The following is a 16,800-nucleotide window of genomic DNA, read 5'->3' on the forward strand; positions in this document are numbered from 1 at the left end:
CACTTTGGGAGGCCAAGACGGGCGAATCACATGGTCAGGAGATTGAGACCATCCTGGCTAACACAGTGAAACCCCGTCTCTACTAAAATGCAAAAAATTAGCCGGGTGTGGTGGCGGGCGCCTGTAGTCCCAGCTACTCAGGAGGCTGAGGCAGGAGGATGGCATAAACCCGGGAGGCGGAGTTTGCAATGAGCAAAGATCACGCCACTGCACTCCAGCCTGGGCGACAGAGCGAGACTCCGTCTCAATAATAATAATAATAATAATAATAATAATAATTCCTGTCAAGTTGGGGGCCGGGCACGGTGGCTCACACCTGTAATCCCAGCACTTTGGGAGGCCGAAGCAGGCGGATCATGAGGTCAGGAAATCAAGACCATCCTGGCTATCATGGTGAAACCCCATTTCTACAATCAATCAATCAATCAATAAAATACAAAAAAAAATCAGCCGGGCGTGGTGGCAGGTGCCTGTAGTCCCAGCTACTCGGGAGGCTGAGGCAGGAGAATGGCATGAACCGGGGAGGCGGAGCTTGCAGTGAGCCGAGATCGCGACACTGCACTCCAGCCTGGGCGACACAGAGAGACTCTGTCTCAAAAAAAAAAAAAAAGAATTCCTGTCAAGATGTAGTAGTCCGCTTTTAGAATTTGGGGGCTACCACCTAAAACTGAAACTGAGAAATGTCTTAAGTCCAACATGGTTTAGCTAGCTGTGGGCAATTTCAGAGCAGACTTGGGAACAAAGTGCTGTCCCATCCAACAGCCATGTCCTCTCCCCATTATTATCTGCCTCCCATCAGCTATTGACATCTTGGGCAGCCACATCCTCCTGCTGAATCAACAGAAATGGCCCACTTAACACCAATGTCACCACTGGGAATTCCAGCCATGGGCAAGTATCCTGCCAAATATCCGCCATGCTCCCAGGGTGTTCACCACCTACGTCAACTCAACAGGTACAGTCAGGGTGGCAAGCAGTGGCCAAAAGCCTCGTTCCCTGTGTAACAGTTAATCCAGGCAATATGCCATCTTTCCTGAGTGAAGAAACAACAATGTGATGTATATTAAATCACAATCGATCCACTCTACAATAGCATATCAGAAAGCATTGTTTTCAGCAGTCTGGAGGCAGTGGAGTATGACAAAGAATATAGTTTTGAAATCAGATTTGGGTTCACATTCTAGCTCTGCCATTTATATGCTGTGAGAGTTTTAGTTAATTACTCCCCAAGTTTTCCTTCTAAACTAAAAATGGGATGAAACTAGTATCTAAAAGTGTGGCCTGGATTTCAATCCAGCTCTTGCATTCTTTGGCTATGTGAATCTGGGCAAGTTACTTAATCTCATTATGCTTAAATTTCCTATCTATCAAATGGCAATTATAGTATCAACCTTGTAAGACTGTTCACAGGGTTCACTGGAAACATGTAAAATACCCGGAACATATTAAGTGCTCAATAAGCACCAACGTTATCATTACTACTACCTGTGCAACTACCACTACCACCAGCTCCTCCTACCTCATCAAACTGTTATGATGAAGTGAGACAACAAATTTTAAAAGTTTAGCACAGTTCTTGGTACTTGTATTAACATCTCCATAATGGAAGGTTATTATTTTTAAAAGATATTATCTCAGTTAATTGTCATTAAAAACCCTATGATGTAGAAGCTATTCGTATGATTCCTACTCTATAGACAGGAAGCCAAGGTTCAGAAATTAAATAACTTGCTCAAGGTCACACAGTAAGAAGTCTAAATAAAGTGGAAGGCAACTATGGAGCTGTGGGAAATGAGACTGGACTGGATGAATGGAAACTGGTAATGCAGAATCCTGAAAAATCAGGTAGAGGGGTCTGCGCTTGACATATTGTGCAACAGAGACCCCTGTATGTCTTAAACCAGGAGTGCAGTGAGATGATGCAAATGATGACCCAAGATTTCAAAAGCATGGGCCAAACAGATAGTTGATTTCCCAGTCAATAAATAAAGCAAAACCAACAGTGGTTCACACAGGGCTCAACCTAGGCCTTAGGTCATCAGCACAGTGATGTCAGCACTGTAATCAAATCAGCTCTGTGAAGCTTACCAAATGCTACCAGTGATTCAAGCTACGATTTCACAAAAGTGCTGCTTTGCCCAAATGACCACAAACACACTGAAGTCACAAAGAGTATCATATTTGAAAGGAATCTAACACAGGAAAGACAATGCATAATTAGTGCATGTGACAGAGTTCATTTAAAATTGAAAATGACAAATCAAACCACATGTCATCTTTGCCTGCTTAATCAGGAAATCAGCCCACTGGCTTCCTCCTATCTTTGCTTGAAATTGAGTTATAACTCCCTGTGCTCTCCAAAATATGAGGCGTTAAGACATCCCTTCCTGGAATAGTTAACTGGAGAAAAAATATGAATATTGTTTCTCTTCAGGACCAACGGATCCATCCCAGGTGCACCGTTACAATTTCATTTCCAAATCATTGCCCCTTCTCTGTCATTCAGAATATTGCACGCTCTGTGAAAATTTGTCCTTGGCCATTCCAAGTTACTACGCCACTGAAAAAGTCAATACTGTAATGTAAGAATCCAAAGAACATTCTTTGCCTCTTCTAGAACAAATATAAAGGAGGAAAACTCTCTTTCACATAAGTTTTAATGAATCTGTGTTTTGGGATCAAGAGAACAATCGATGTTTACACAGGTACTGCATTTTGCAGACTCTGGCTGACAGAAGCTGATTTATTCATTGATTTTCTTTTATCAGCAAGATAATTTTTTTTAACCCAGCTAAATACTCTGACAAAATGCCAATGTATGCTAGGCCCTTCTTTATTTAATAAAAGGTCAAGAGGTACCTTATCTACCTTTTTATGAAGTCCTAAACGGGCTGTATGTGTTGGGGAATTTTTTTTTAAGGCAGTTTTTACCCTTGAGAATTTACTGTAACCACACTAAATGACAGGTTGTTGACAACAGGATATGGTGAAACCAGACAGACATCAACTTAATCAAGTTATCCAATTTCACAGCACCAATAATGATGTGATGCATGAGAAAGACATCCCTCAGAGCAATCCAGCCCCAAGATGTTTAATTCAAATCTATCCATGAGGATATAATCAGAGAATTCCAAATTGAGGAACAGTCTTCAAAACAACTGGGTTAGATTTAGACTCTTCAAATATCAATGTCATTTGTCACAGTGCCAATGTCACAAAAAGAAGCTAAGGAAACTTCCAGAGAAAAGGAAATTAAAGAAACATGACAACTAAATGCAATGTGTAGTTCTTCACTGGATCCTGAATTGGGAGGAAAAAGAACACTATTAGGACAACTGAAGGAATGTGAGTTTACATTGCATCTTTTTTTTTTTTTTTTTTTTGAGACAAAGTCTGGCTCTGTTGCCCAGGCTAGAGTGCAATGGCACGATCTCGGCTCACTGCAACCTCCGCCTCCCAGGTTGAACCAATTCTCCCACCTCAGCCTCCCAAGTAGCTGGGACTATAGGAATGCACCACCACACCTGGCTAATTTTTGTATTTTCAGTAGAGATGGGGTTTCATCACGCTGGCCAGACTGCTCTCCAACTCCTGACCTCAAGTGATCCGCCCGTCTCGGCTCCCAAAGTGCTGGGATTACAGGCATGAGCCACTGCACCTGGCCTACATTGTATCTTAATAATAGTAGATATATCAGCGCTAAGTTTCCTGAGTGTGATAAGGCGACTGTAGCTACACAGAATGCCCTTTTCCAAGAAGGGGTGAAATGATCTGCTGTCTACAACTCTCTAATGGTTCAGTAAAGTAAGTGTGTGCACCTGTGTATGGAGAGAAAGCTCATGCCTGTGCAAAAGAAATAAGGGAATTCCAGGCACGGTGGCTCACACCTGTCATCCCAGCTATTCCGAAGGCTGAGAAAGGAGGATCGCTTCAGCCCGGAGTTTAGATCCAGCCTGGGCTCAAGTGTCTCTAATTAAAAAAAAGAAAGAAAGAAAGAAAGAAAGCCAACCTGGCCAACATAGTGAAACTCTGTATCTACTAAAAATACAAAAAATTAGCTGGGTGTGGTGGCAGGCGCCCGTAATCTCAGCAGGAGGCTGAGGCAGGAGAATCACTTGAACCTGGGAGGTGGAGGTTGCAGTGAGCCGAGATGGCACCACTGCACTCCAGCCTGGGCGACAGTGCGAGACTCCCTCTCAAAAAAAAAAAAAAAAAAAGAAAAAGAAAAAAAAAAAAGAAGGGAAGGGGGAAGGGAGAAGGGTAGCAAATACCCAAATCAAAATGTTAACAAGTGGTGACTTCAGGTAATGAGTATAATACAGGTATTTGTGGTACTGTTTTTGCAGCTGTTTCACAGGTTTAAAATTTTTCATGCTAAGAAGTTAAGGAATATGAAAATGTAAAACTAAAATAAAGAATGCCATAAAGTTAAAAATAAAATTACTGTAACTTATAATTGAGGATGTAAAATACATTTGCCCCAAAAGTTTTTTTTGTTTTGTTTTGTTTTCTTTTTTTTTTGAGATGGAGTTTTGCTCTTGTTGCCCAGGCTGGAATGCAATGGCCCAATCTCATCTCACTGCAACCTCCACCTCCCGGGTCCAAGCGATTTTCCTGCCTCAGCCTCCCAAGTAGCTGAGATTAACAGGCATGTCCCAGCTAATTTTGTATTTTTCGTAGAGATGGGGTTTCTCCATGTTGGTCAGGCTAGTCTCGAACTCCTGACCTCAGGTGATCCCCCCCGCCGTGGCCTCCCAAAGTGCTGGGATTACAAGCATGACCTACTGCTCCAGGTCTTCAAAAGTGTTTTAGAGCTAGTAGAACTTAATGGACACATCTAGCAATTATAAATGTACAAGCTGTAGATCTCTACAAAGCTGGAACTGTCTGCTCTACAGCTCACACTTTACTATTATGTAATACGTTCACATGCAATCAGATTTCCAGAAACTGCTTACCTATACAAAAACTTAATATTCTCCTGTAGGACTTAGAATAGTACTTATTTTATTTACATGTGTTTAAAGCAAATACTCCAAACACATTTCAAAGACTGTCTAAATTTATACTACAGGCAGGCAGTTACTTAATTTCCTTAAGTAATGAATTAGATGACTGAAGTTGACTTTCTAGTTGACATTTAATTTGTAAAATTTGCTTAACTTGGTGAGTCAATTAAATGGATATAAACAATTCAGTTTATTCGGAAACTGAATTCCGAATAAACAGAACAAAATGATCTCTTGGTGAACTTTCCTCAGAAGCACACACATACACAAACGGCACATGCAAACAGTGCCTATTAATTGCCACACAGTCAACTCTTACGCAGGCAATGACGAAAAGAATTGCTCAAATTCTCCTATGCCCAGCCTATGCTATCAAGTCATGCTCTGAAAAACTAAAGTCTGGTACAAGCAAACTGGGCAGCTTCTGAAGTCAATAAACAACTTAACCTGTAGCATTCTCTTGGGAGCTAGCAAACGAGTATCCTCTTTGCAGTCCTGTTACTGGGATGTTATAGTACCTATTACGCACCTTTTCTAAATATCAGTATTTCCAGCTGTGAAAAGAAAGAAATCCTGACACTACCTCAAAAAGATAGTACAGAGGATAGTGTCCATTTTCCTAATTATATATATTACATTCAAGAATAAAAGAGTGGGCTGCGGGCGCGGTGGCTCACGACTGTAATCTCAGTACTTTGGGAGGCTAAGGCGGGCGGATCATGAAGTCAGGAGATAGAGACCATCCTGGCTAACACAGTGAAACCCCGTCTCCACTAAATATACAAAAAAATAGCTGGGCGTGGTGGCAGGCGCCTGTAGTCCCAGCTACTCGGGAGGCTGAGGCAGGAGAATGGCATGAACCTGAGAGGCAGAGCTTGCAGTGAGCCGAGATCACGCCACTGCACTCCAGCCTGGGCGACAGAATGAGACTCCGTCTCAAAAAAAAAAAGTGGGCTGTGCGGTGGCTCACACCTGTAATCCCAGCACTTTGGGAGGCCAAGGTGGGCGGATCATGAGGTCAAGAGATTGAGACCATCCTGGCCAACATGATGAAACCCTGTCTCTACTAAAAATACAAAAAAGTTAGTCAGGTGTGGTGGCGGGCGCCTGTAATCCCAGCTACTCGGGAGGCTGACGCAGGAGAATCGTTTGAACCCAGGAGGCAGAGGTTGCCACGAGCTGAGTTCGCACCACTGCACTCCAGCCTGGTTGATGGAGCAAGACTCTGTCTCAAAATAAATAAACAAATAAATAAAAAGAATAAAAGAGTTGACACAAACCTTTCCAGCCATATCAGTGATCATTTATAGACAAAGTTAGCCAAATAGTAAATACCTAATATACAGAAATACCTAACTTTGCTATATAAATATTTTGCATGGTGGCACATACCTGTAGTCCCAGCTAGTCAGGAGTCTGAGGCAGGAGAATCGCTTGAACCCAGGAGGTAGAGGTTGCAGTCAGCCGAGATCGTGCCATTGCACTGCAGCCTGGGTGATAAGAGTGAAACGCCGTCTCAAAAAAAAAGAAGAAATTTCTGGTATTATTATTATTATTATTATGTATTAGTTACTTAGTAGGTATTTCCTCAATCAGAATTTTAAAAAGTAGCAAAAACTTAGAGGAGTTGTTCATTGTGCCTCCTCGCTTCAGGTTCTGGGAGTGTCTGATAGAGGTACAATATACAGGCATCCTCTGGTATGTATTGGAGATTGATCCCAGGACCCCCACATACACCAAAATCCGAACATGCTTGTGTCCCAGAGAGCCTTGCAGAACCAGCAGCTAGGAAGCCAGCTCTCCACATATGCAGGTATATTCTCATCCCTCAAATACTGTATTTTCATTCTCTGCATTTGGTTGCAGATGTGGAACCTGCAGATATGGAGGGCCAACTGCATTTATTTTTTAAAATCTGCGTATAAGGAGATCCATGAAGTTCAAGCTCGTGTTGTTCAAGGGTCAACTGTATCTGCAACTCAAGGTTCTGCTAAAGATCCTAAGGAGCAGACTTCCAAAGGTCACGCCTCCTGTTGAAGACCAGGTGAGGACCAGAAGTTAGGCTTCCAGACCTTTCCACTCCAGGGCCCTTCCACTCCCAAATCACATGTCTATCTCAGGAAACCTCATTTTCCCATGAATTACTGGCTGCAAAATTCTTGATTGGTTACAGGAAGTCACTGACTACTTGGCAGAAGTGGACAGGCTGTTACAAGAACAAAAACCCCTTGATTCAAACCATTTCACTTAGGAAAATCAGAAAATATACACGCCTAGCAACTAGGATGCTAGCTAATGAATTTATACAGTCGGCTCTCCTTAGCCTCAGGTTCCACATCCTTAGATTCAACCAACCTGGAATGAAAAACATGCAAAAAAAATGTTTAAGAAAATGCTACATTGTTGCTGACATGTACTATGTAGTTAGGCCTAGGATGGCTGCCTCTACACTGAACATGGATAGACTGCTTTTTGTCATTATTCCCTAAACAACACAGTACAACAACTATTTACACAGCCTTTACATTGCATCATGTATTATAAGTTGGTTGAGAATCAAACTGGTTTTCCTCTGCTCTCACCTGACAACAATCAACACAGAAGACTTCTGTGACCAGATGCATGGGGATTTTTCTCTATCAATAAGTAAGCCATCAATTCTGCAGCCAGCACTAGCTGGGTACCTTCCAATCCAATTCAATTCGGACACTAACTATCTGAAAACAGTGTCAGATTCCACGGGCTGAGGGCTCAGTCCCAGAAGACTGCTCCTACTTCAGACACCAGTCTCACAGGTCAGGGCCTCCAGAACTTCTCAATGGCGGGCTTCAAGCTGCAGTTCCCAGGACCTCCTCTTTAGGCTTCATTAATTTGAACACTTACTTAGGTTTACTGGTTTATTATAAAGGGTATTACCAAGGATACAGATTAAGTGGTGCACAGGGTGAGGGATGGAGAGGGGGCGCAGAGCTCTATGCCCTCCCCAGGCATACCACCCTCCAGAAACTTCCACCTGTTAGGCTATCCAGAAGTTCTCTTGGGCGTTTTGTAGAGATTTCACTAGAGAGAGATTATTGAAGCATGACCAACCTCACAGTAACTGATTGGACAAAGAGTGTCATCTAACTGAGTGCAGAAACCCAGCAAGGCCCATCCAGATTCTCCTTGGCCTCTCTCTATTCCTTCCTCCTGGGTAAGGGGCACAACCCCCTCTGAAATGGGGGTCTTGTAACCTAAAATCAGACAAGATACGTCAGAGATTTCTTTACGGCCAGCTCTAAGACAGAAAGGCAGGGGATGATTAGAGGGCAAGAGACAGATCTTCTGTTTTCTGAGGCCTGCTTCTGAGGCTTAGAGTGCCCCAACATTCTAACAAAAGACTGTCCTTCACCTTTACTGCTCTGAAGCTGTTCCAAGGCCACTTCAGGAACCATGGACAAAGGACAAATACTTTAACAAAAGTTATGCTTACTGTTTTAGTCATTTAGAAAGTAACAAGGACTATGGCAGTTATGAGCCAGGAACCATGGACAAAAACTGGCATTACATGTCATGGTATCATAATAAGGCATCTAGAGATGATTTAAACTATATGGGAGAATATGCATAGATCATATGCAAATACTACACCGTTTTATATCAGGGACTTGAGCATCTGTGAATTTTGGTATACGCAGGGGGTCCCGGAACCAATCCCCCAAAGATGCTGAGAGATGACTATATTTATGAAGCTAATAAAGTGTTATATTACTTTATTGAACAAGTATTTGCTGAATGCCTACTGTGTGCCAGATGCAATGCTAAGCACTAGGTGAACAGACACTGGTCCCCACCCTCCAAACAAGTAAGCATACATTTATCACTGCAACTTGTAATTATTTGAGGGAAAGTAAATCAAGGTGCTATGAGAGACAAAAAGAGCTTATGTTAGTTAGACTTACTGAAGAGGAAAGGCAACTTTGAAAAGGGACACAACCCAAGTAGAGAACAGGTGGCCAGGTGTGGTGGCTCACGCCTGTAATCCCAGCACTTTGGGAGGCTGAGGCAGGCAGATCACCTGAGGTCAGGAATTCAAGACCAGTCTGGCCAACATGGAAACCCTGTTTCTCCTAAAAATACATAAATTAGCTGGGCATGGTGGCACACACCTGTAATCCCAGCTACTTGGTAGGGTGAAGCAGGAGAATCCCTTGAACCCAGGAGGCCAGGAGGCAGAGGTTGCAGTGAGCTGAGACTGCACCACTGGACTCCAGCCTGGGTGACAGAGGAAGATTCCATTAAAAAATTAAAAATAAATAAATAAGAAGATGAGAACAGGGCGAGGGCGAGGGCGAGGAGGAAAGTATACCAGACAGAGGGTACCGCAACGCAATGGTCCTCAGGAAGTGCTTAGAAGGTTAGAGGAGAAGGAAATACCTGTCAGTGGAAAGTGTGTGTCTGGGAGGTTGGGAGAGTGGCAAGTGGTAAGGCTGGGGAGTAGGTGAGGTTTTACAGGGTCTTGCAGGTCCCGGTAAGAGATGGAGATTTCCTCTAAGTGCAATGGAAAGTCAATGAAGGGTTTTATCCAGGGGTGACATGTTCCAATCATTACTTAAGATCACTCCAGTTGCCATGTGGAGAACAGAATGGAGGCTGGGGAAGAGTGAACACTCTAAGGCTATTGCTTAATCCAGCCCAGAGGTGATGGACTATAAAGCTAACAGTGGAGATGCTGAAAAGTAACTGCATTCAAAATACGTTCTAGGGTGGAGACAACAGGACCACTGATGGACTGGATTTAGGAAGTGAGGAGAGAGGGCTAGATTTTTGGTCTATGCAATTGGATAGATGATGAGAAGAAGGTTAGAAACATATCTTTGGGAACTATCAGCACATAGATGGGTTAAATGACAGAGTGTGGAGAGAAAGGGTCCCAGGACTGAGCCCTAAGATACCTCAACACTCAGACATCAAGCAAGGGAGGAACGAGACCCAGGGAAGGACACTGTGAAGTAGTCCTTGATGTAGGAGGAAATATCAAAAGGGAGCATATATCACAAAGAAAAGAAAGTTTCTAGAGTTTCTGTATTAACCACTGCTGAGAGATCAAGAAAGTTGAGGCCAGAAAATCAACATCTGCATTTGACAAGATGGAGGGATCAGGTTTTTGTTTTTGTTTTTGTTTTGAAACAGTCTTGCTTTGTCACCCAGGCTGCAGTGCAGTGGCACAATCTGGTTCACTGCAACCTCTGCCTCCCGAGTTCAAGTGATTCTCCTGCCTCAGCCTCCTGAGTAGCTGAGATTACAGGTGCCCACCACCACACCCGGCTAATTTTTGTATCTTTAGTAGAGATGGGGTTTCGCCATGTTGACCAGGCTGGTCTAAAACTCTTGACCTCAGACAATTGGCCCATCTTGGCCTCCTGAAATGCTGGGATTATAGGCGTAAGCCAATGCGCCCCACTGGATCAGGTAATCTTAACAGTCATTTCTGTAGACCAGTGAGGATGAAAGCCCAACAGAATGGTTGAGAGAATGAGGGTCTAATCAGCACTTTCAAGAAGTTTTGTTGGGATGGGAAGCAGAAATGGAGTAAGAGGTGGACATGTGGCCAGGTGTGGTGGCTCACACCTGTAATCCTAGCACTTTGGGAAGCCGAGCTGGGCTGATTGCCTGAGCTCAAGAGTTTGAGACCAGCCTGGGCAACATGGTAAAACCCCATCTCTACTAAAATTCCAAAAAGAAAAAATTAGCTGGGCATGGCGGCATGCACCTGTAGTCCCAGCTACTCAGCAGGCTGAGGCAGGAAAATTGCTTGAACCCAAGAGGCTGAGGTTGCAGTGACACAAGATGGTGCCACTGCACTCCAGCCTGGCAACAGAGCAAGACTCCGTCTCAAAAAAAAAAAAAAAAAAAAAAAGAGGCTGACATGTATGTGAGGACAGGATTTTCTTAAGATGAATACACTAAAGCAGGATTGTATGCTCACAGGAAATGCTCTAGTAAGCAGGGAAAAATTAGTAATGATGGCTTATACAAGAGTAAAATATATTAATAGTTTTTCAGGTTGCAGATGAAATCCCATCAGTAGGTTGCAAAATTAATTCAGTAGGTCAACTTATTTTTATTTTTATTTTTTTTTAGACAGAGGCTTGCTCTGCCACTCTGGCAGGAATGTAGTGGCTGGATCTCAGCTCATTGCAGCCTCCTGGGATCAAGCGGTCCTCCCATCTCAGCCTCGTAAGTAGCTGAGACTACAGGCATGAACCACCACACTCAGCTAACTTTTTTATTTTTTGCAGACACAGGGTCTCCCTATGTTGCCCAGGCTGGTCTCTACCACCCAGGCTCAAGTGATCCTCCTGCCTACGCTTCCCAAAGTGCTGGCATTACTAGTATGAGCCACCACGCTTGGCCCCATTCATTTTAACAAAAAAATAAACAATATGAGAGTGTACGCCATACATTATTGTTTCATGAGCCTTTCATTTCAGTTACACAGACATATTATGTTAAGTCAATAAAAAAAAAAAAACTCAAAAAGAGCCAGGTGAGGTGGCTCACACCTGCAATCCCAGCACTTTGGGAGTACAAGGCAGGAGGATCACTTGAGCTCAGTATCACTTGAGACCAGCCTAGGCTGTAGTGAGACCCTCTGTCTACAAAAACTTAAAAAAAAAAAATGAACAGTGAGTGATGGTGTGGGCCTGCAGTCCCAGCTACCGGAGAGGCTGAAGCAGGACTGCTTGAGTCCAGAAGGTCGAGGCTGCAGTGAACCATGATTACACCACCACACTCCCACTGGTGGACACAGCAAGACTCTGTTTCTTAAGAAAAAACAAAATTAATTAATTAAAAATATAAACATCTGAAATGCCATAGTACATATAACCATTAAACATGAGGCAAGAGAACGTGAAGGAAACTGTATCAGTCAGTTCACAGAGAACACAAGTTAGATAATACCTACAAGTTAATATCAATCATATAAAACCCACATTCGGAGTAGATGCAAAAACTTCCATTTGCACTAGGCGCAACGAACAAGCACGGAAAAGACCACGTGGAGTTAAACTGTCAGAAAACCTTTTACCCTCGCCTGTACACACCCACACACCCCGTGCTGTTTCTCCGGTCCCAGTCCTGGCTCACATCCTTCCCTTCTCCACCCAAAAACTCGCCCCTTCCCTCACAGTGTTGACTGTTCCCATCAAACTCTGAGGGCAGCTCTTCGGAGTGAGGGCTCCCAGGGCCCGGTGGGGCAAGCTGAGCTCTACCCGGACCTGATTCGTCTCTCCTCCACCTACTTTCAGAGCGGACAGACTCAGGCCTTTACAGCCTTCTAAGTCCCGGGTCGGATACCAGGCTGGGCTCCACCCCCGCACTGTGACCCAGAAACGCTGGTAAATGAATGAGAGAAGGAAGGGGCACATTGAAAGGCAGCCGGACACGGAGGTGCTCGGCCCCGCACCCCAGACACAGGTTGTGGAGGTTCGGAGGGGCTTGAGTCCCGTTCGTCCCTGTCCCTACCCCGGGGCCCTCCCGGACAGGACCAGCCAGCCCCCTGCCCTCATTTCCGTACGAGGGTCGCCCAGTCCCCACGGGTCTCGGCTCTCAGAGGCCCAACCGTTAGGCTCCTCGCGTACCAAAAGGGACGCGCCCAGACTAGAGTCTGGACTTCCATGAGGTCCAGACTCGTCGCCTCTGGCTGCCAGCAGACAAGGAACTTCACACTCTACAGCTCTCCCCACCGTCGCCAACCGCGCCAAAGTGCCAGCTCCGCGCGCCAAGGTGCAGGCCAGGAGCGCCGCGCTTCATGCCGGGAGCTTGGCGGACTCGGAACCTCACGCCGCAGGTTCTCCTTTCTCGGGGGTGGGGGTGTTGGGGGGGGTGGGGGCGTGTTCCTGTATCCTTCGCCCAGGCCGACTTCAGACTGCTGAGCGTTTGCGGACAGGATTATCTCGTGTTTTCTATTGTTTGTTTGTTTGTTTTGAGACGGAGTCTTGCTCTGTCGCCCAGGCTGTAGTGCAGTGGCGCGATCTCGGTTCGCTGCAGCCTCTGCCTCCTGGGTTCAAGCAATTCCCTGCCTCAGCCTCCCAAGTAGCTGGGATTACAGGCACCCGCCACCATGCCCGGCTAATTTTTGTATTTTTTATTAGAGACAGGGTTTCACCATCTTGGCCAGGCTGGTCTTGACCTCCTGACCTCGTGATCCACCTGCCTCAGCCTCCCAAAGTGATGGGATTACAGGCATGAGCCACCGTGCCCGGCCACCTGGCTAATTTTCTTTTTTTCTTTTTTCTTTTTTTGAGACGGAGTCTGGCTCTGCCACCCAGGCTGGAGTGCAGTGGCGCAATCTCGGCTCACTGCAAGCTCCGCCTCCCAGGTTCCCGCCATTCTCCTGCCTCAGCCTCCCGAGTAGCTGGGACTACAGGCGCCCGCCACCCTGCCCGGCTTTTTTTTTTTTTTTTTTTTTTTTTTTTTTAGTAGAGACGGGGTTTCACCGTGTTAGCCAGGATGGTCTCGATCTCATGACCTCGTGATCCGCCCACCTCGGCCTCTCAAAGTGCTAGGATTACAGACGTGAGCCACCGCTTCTGGCCCCCTCTGGCTAATTTTCTAAAAAAAAATTATTTGCTGTCCAAAGGGTCAGCTAGAATTTTTCTTTTATTTTTTTGTAGAGATGGGAGAGTCTCTATGTTGCCCAGGCTGGTCTTGAACTCCTGGCCTCAGGTGATTCTCCCACCTCCACCTCCCAAAGTGCTGGGATTACAGGTGTGAGCCACCACAATGGCCTTTGTTCCCTCCTTTGTAAATAATAAATGTGTTAGATAATCCTCATAAAGTGCCTGGCACTTTATTAATTACTGTGGCAGTACAACCATGACTCTCTGTGAAGTAGATTCCTTTATTATTGACATTTTATAATTGAAGAAACTGAGGCAGTCTTGGAGAGATTATGATTTACCAAAAGTCACTCATCTAGGAACTTGTCCGGTGGGTATTGAACCCCAGTCAATCTGAACAAACACAACAGATGCATTAACTAGAGACTGGTGAGTGGATGAATAAAATGTGCTACATTTGTACAATGGAAAACTATTTAAAAATAAAAAGGAGGCCAGGCTTGGTCCCAATACTTTGGGAGGCGGGGGCAGGATTTCTTGAGACCAGGAGTTCCAGACCAGCCTGGGCAACATAGCCAGACCCGACCCCCTATCTACAAAAAGTTAGCCAGGTGTGTGGTGGTGAGCACTTGTAGTCTCAGGTACTGGGGAGGCTGAGGTGGAAGAATCACTTCAGTCGGGAGGTCGAGGCTGCAGGGAGCTATGATCATATCACTGCATTCCAGCCTACAGAGTGAGAGACCTTGTTGCAAAAAATACATATAGATAGATGGATAGATACATGCTACAACATGGATAACCTCCCAAAACATGACGCTATTAATAAGTGAAAGACGCCACACACAAAATAATACATATCACCTGGCCACGTGGCTCATGCCTATAATCCTAGCACTTCAGGAAGCCAAGGCGGGTGGATCATCTGAGATCAGGAGTTCAAGACCAGCCTGGCCAACATGGTGAAACTCCATCTCTACTGAAAATACAAAAATTGCCAGGCACAGTGGCTCACGCCTGTAATCCCAGCACTTTGGAAGGCCGAGACAGGCAGATCATGAGGTCAGGAGTTCGAGACCAGCCTGGCCGACATAGTGAAACCCTGTCTCTGCTAAAAATACAAAAATTAGCCGGGCATGGTGGCAGGCGCCTGTAATCCTAGCTACTTAGGAGGCTGAGGCAGGAAAATTGCTTGAACCCGGGAGGCAGAGGTTGTGGTGAGCCAAGATTATGCCACGGCACTCCAGCCTGGGCGACAGAGCAAGACTCCTAAAAATATATATACATACCGTATGATTCACTTTATATAGAATGTCCAAGAAGACGCCAATCTATGGATACAGAAAGAAGGCTAGGAGAGGGGTTGGGTGCAGGGATGGGCAGTGACTGCTAATAGATATGGAGCTTCTCTTTGGGAAACGAAAATGTCCTAAAAGTATTATGGATGGCGGTGGTGGTTGCACAACCCTGTGAATATACTGAAAACATTGAGTTGTACACTTTAAATGGCAAATTGTACAGCATATGAATCCTATATTAATAAAGCTGTTAAACATTTGTTACTCGGCTGAGCATGGCGGCCCACACCTGTAATCCCAGCACTCTGGAAGATGAAGGCAGGTGGATCGCTTGAGCCCAGTTTGAGACCAGCCTGAGCAACGTGGCAAAACCTCATCTTTACGAAAAAAAAGAAATTAACCAGCGCAGTGGCTCGCACCTGTAACCCCAGCTACTCAGGAGGCTGAGGCAGGAGAATCGCCTGAACCCAGGAGGCAGAGGTTGCAGATCGCGCCACTGCACTCCAGCCTGGGTGACAGAGCAAGACTCCATCGCAAAACAACAACAACGGCTGGGCGCAGTGGCTCACACCTGTAATCCCAGCACTTTGGGAGGCCGAGGAGGGCAGACCACAAGGTCAAGAGATCGAGACCATCCTGGCCAACATGGTGAAACCCTGTCTCTATTAAAAGTATAAAAATTAGCTGGGCGTGGTGGCGGTCGCCTGTAGTCTCAGCTACTTGGGAGGCTGAGGCAGGAGAATCGCTTGAACCCAGGAGGCAGAGGTTGCAGTGAGCCGAGATCACGCCATTGCACTCCAGCCTGGGCGACAGAGCAAGACGCCATCTCAAAAAAAAATAAAAATAAAAAAATGAAAAACAACGACAACAGCAACAACAAAGTACATAAAATGCCACCCAGATCTAGCTGGCCTGGTTAGTGTGGAGAATTCCCTGTACCTTCATTGAGAAAATGGGGCCCCACAAAGAAATGCTAAAGCTCCTCCTTGTGTTATTCATTCAACAAGTATGTAGCCATGGCCCATCGGGGGCTGATGATACAAATGTGACTAACACACACCCTCTGCACTGGCTAGCTGACAGCGTAGTTGGGGAGCCAGCTCTGGACATAAATAACCACAATGCATTGTGTTTTGACGCGATGGGGCAGGGGAGGGAATGACTAATGAGGCGGAGAGGCGTCCCAAAACCATGGGCCTTTGAAGTGGGTGAGGGGAAAACACATGAGGCTGAGGGATTGGGTATGGGCTTCAGTGGAAAAGAGCAGTGCCTCTGACAGTCCCCATGATAAAATGGCTCAGGTGTGACTTAGAGTAGGGAGTTAGCTGGGTGTTCAAATGGTACCCAGGAGGCCGGGCGCAGTGGCTCACACCTGTCATCCCATCATTTCGGGAGGCCAAGGTGGGTGGATCACTTGAGTCCAGGAGTTCAAGACCAGCCTGGCCAACATGGTGAAACCCCATCTCTACTAAAAATACAAAAATTAGCCGGGCATGGTGGCTGGAACCCGTAATCCCAGCTACTCAGGAGGCTGAAGTAGGAGAACCGCTTGAGCCTGGGAAGCAAAGGCTGCAGTGAGCCAAGTAAAAGTTCTTTTTACTGTCTGCACCTCTGGCCCTGAATAGTCGCTGATCACCATGACAATTAAGGGTGTGGGCCTTGAGAGGCAAAGAAAAGATTATCCTGGATTTTCTACATGGTGTCAACCTAATCACAGGGGTCATTAAAAGCATAGAATCATTCTCAGCTAATGTCAGAACCCAAGGGAGGTGTGGCTAGGGAAGAATGGTCTGAGAGATGCAATGTTCCTGCCTTTGATGGTAGAGGAAGAGACCATGAGCCAAGAAGTGTAGGTAACCTCTAGAAGCTGAAAAAGGCAAGAAAACA

The 16,800-nt window shown here is 45.5% G+C and overlaps 1 long non-coding RNA gene across 1 annotated transcript in view; it reads right to left on the reverse strand.

Moving 5' to 3' along the window:
* Positions 1-14,150, reverse strand: part of LOC129398224 (uncharacterized) — a 49,054-nt gene extending 34,904 nt beyond the window's left edge. Inside the window, exons 1-2 of the long non-coding RNA XR_008625954.2 lie at positions 12,638-14,150; positions 6,405-6,527 (exon numbers count right to left, since the gene is read on the reverse strand). This is a non-coding gene — a long non-coding RNA (uncharacterized LOC129398224). The remainder of the gene's footprint in view (positions 1-6,404; positions 6,528-12,637) is intronic.
* Positions 14,151-16,800: the final 2,650 nt, after the last annotated feature.

This window comes from Pan paniscus, chromosome 6, assembly GCF_029289425.2.
Source record: "Pan paniscus chromosome 6, NHGRI_mPanPan1-v2.0_pri, whole genome shotgun sequence".
Taxonomy (NCBI): domain Eukaryota; kingdom Metazoa; phylum Chordata; class Mammalia; order Primates; family Hominidae; genus Pan; species Pan paniscus.